Below are 3,061 nucleotides of genomic sequence, written 5' to 3'. Positions count from 1 at the left end.
TGATAAATAAAAATATATAAATAGTTATATAATTTATAAATTACACTTAACTATTATGTAATCCTTTCATAATAATAAGAGAAGTTACTTCCTCTCAAAGAAAGAAAAATCCTCAACATATCATTTCTATTATTCATTTTCTTCAGGTTCTACTACTTAATTAATCCCTATATATTTGTGTATAAATATATGTATGTATTGTTGAATTAAAATATAATATGTATTTTAAATTATAATATATATATATTTTATAAGAATATTTAATTTAATAGTTATTTTTTTTATAGACATGGTATAAAAAAAAGAGTGCTAGGGAGCCAGCAGAATTTATAATGTTTAGTTATCAATTAACCATCATCAATATTTTGAATGATGTAGGATTAATTATTTTTTTATGGTTAAGTGCTGGCCAAATTTCAACAAAAATATTGATCCATAGACTTTCTCTATTTAAAAAAAAACTTGGGAGACATACAAGAATTTAGCTATACTAAAATGAAACAGTCGTGTTAATAAAGATTCTGTTTTATCGTTAGATTGTATGTCAACCGGAGCTGGAGTATCCCTATGGCTATAATAGCAACAAGCAAAGAAGCAGAAAAGTAACCATTAGTTGTATTGTTATTAGTTTCCTATGGGATAAATAAATTAAGTGTTCGGAATAATAATTAGATGAAAAAGAAGAGAAAGGGATGTGGATACATGCATTGTCAATGTCAGATAGAATAAGTAACAGTTGTTAGAAGATAAAAGGTGGAGGAGGCGGATTCTGGATTCCTTGGGGGGTGGCGCATGGCATGGCAATGGCATGGCATCAATATCTCTTTTTCGATTTATCTTTGGTACTAGCTATGAATTAGGCACCTCCAAGTGGGATATTGTTCACGTGAACTCATGAGGACCCTCTTCTCTTATATCAACTAAATCCAATTACATATATTAGCAACCAGTGGTAGTTAAGTTGCGTTGTTGACAAACGACAGTAACTCGAATAATATAATAGAAGCTTCATTTCTTTCGTGAGCTTCTTCTGTTCATTGTTTGGTGCAAATATTCATTATTCGTGACTTCGGAGTAGTTTACAATACGAGATGAAAATGAAAGGGAAAGGAAAGGTGTATGTAGCGGCGGTTAGGGCCACAATAGTGTTGTATGTGTGTTGCAACTTGAAAGTTTGAAAAAGAAATGATATTTATATTGTTTAATTAATTTTTGTATATATGANAGAAGTTAAGTTTTAAAACATACTAATATGATGGATTTAATATGGGTGCATGGTATAGAACTGTTTTTGTTTTGTATTACTATTGTTAAGGTTGGATTGGCCATGCGCCGTCCATTATCCAATTAGCCAACTACTCAAGTTGCCTTCCTACACGTGATCTTAATTCTTATTGCTTATTATTATTAGTGTTGTAACTCATGATAAAAAAAAATTATTTAGTCTGGAGTTTTACAAGTTTAAGTGATGTCACCAATTTTTTTATCCAATAAAAATGATAAAAGACTATTATAATATTTTATTTTTTATTAACAGTTAANTTAAAAGCTTTCAAAATTTATTATTTTTTGTCATTAATTGGTTATTAATATTTAAAAATATAGGTTAAAATATATTATTAAATTACTAAACTAAAAAAATAAAATTGATAGATAAAAATAATGACAAAAATATTATAAATTCTAATGATTTTCTAAAATTTTTCATAAAAATATGCTACTAAAATTTTGAACTAAGCAGAAATGTTGGCTTCTAATAATCCTACGGCAACACTGGGGATAACTTCTCTAAAATTGCATTTCGATTATTTTGAATCTTTTGGAGATTCTAAGTTATATTATTTAATTTTTTAGAGTTTGTTATAGTATTAAAAAAGTCGTTTAGTTTGTATATATAATTATATTCGACCATGCTAAATAATTGTAAAACAAATTCTGTATTTTATCAAAGATATAATAAATAAATGATTAATTTTTTTTCTAAATGCACATCTTGAATTCTTTTTTTCTGCAGATACAGATTGGACTGGAGATATAGATTATCACAAATCCATCACAGATTATTACATGTATTTTGATACAAATCTCATCTCACAGAAAAGAAGTCATAAGCAAAGCAAAATTAGTAGAAACAATACAAAAGTAGAGTATTAATCTTTGACTTCTGCATTATTACTGAAATTATTTTTATCCGGCAGTTATAGATATCTCAAAAAATGATGTCCACCATATATTGTGACGATCTTAGTGCGTGTTAGTTAATTGCCAATCCAATCTTACATGGCAAATGTAAATATTTGGAATTGACCTTACATCTCCTTTCAGAGATGGTGAATCAAAGGCTATTATAGATGGTTCACATCCTTACTCAAGACCAAACTATTGACACTTTAACTAAACCAATTTTCGTGAGGTTTTTGATAAATTCAAAAGCAAAGCTAGAGTATGGAGCTTTCTACCTAAGGAAATTTTTTTTTTTTTTTTTGTTAATTTGATTGAATAGCCTTTAATTTTATGTATTACATATTTACATCACAAATTCACTCACATTACACACTCACATACCGAACACTTAAGGGTTCTTATTTACTACTTGATTTTCACAAGTTCAAATCGATATACAACACATTAAGAGACACATAATTTATCACTTGAACTAAAGTCTCAATTACTTTCTCACTTAAATTTAAAAGGAGTTTTCTTCTTTTTTTTTTTTTGACATGAGACGGGCCAAAGGCCCAAAACACAAAAAGAACTAACAGTAATTGTGGGAAGTTGGCCTTCCTGAAGATGTGGCTGACATAGTGACGGTTATGTTAGTTATATTGGTTTATAGCCGTTAGGTAGTTATAGTTACTACTATAAATAGTAATCTGGTTTAGTGTAAGCATTATGTAAGTAGCATACATTCACACATTCAGTAAAGCAATATTCTCTCCATACCAATGTCTTAAATTGCACTTAAATACCTCATCGTGTGCTTCTTTTCGTTGCTATATCACAGTGATTCTCATTATTAGCTAGATTCTCTGTATCAACCAAAAAAAAAAAAGTAATATGA

This window comes from Arachis ipaensis, chromosome B04 (genome assembly GCF_000816755.2).
Source record: "Arachis ipaensis cultivar K30076 chromosome B04, Araip1.1, whole genome shotgun sequence".
NCBI classification, from domain to species: Eukaryota; Viridiplantae; Streptophyta; class Magnoliopsida; order Fabales; family Fabaceae; genus Arachis; species Arachis ipaensis.
This window is presented reverse-complemented; position numbering follows the sequence as displayed.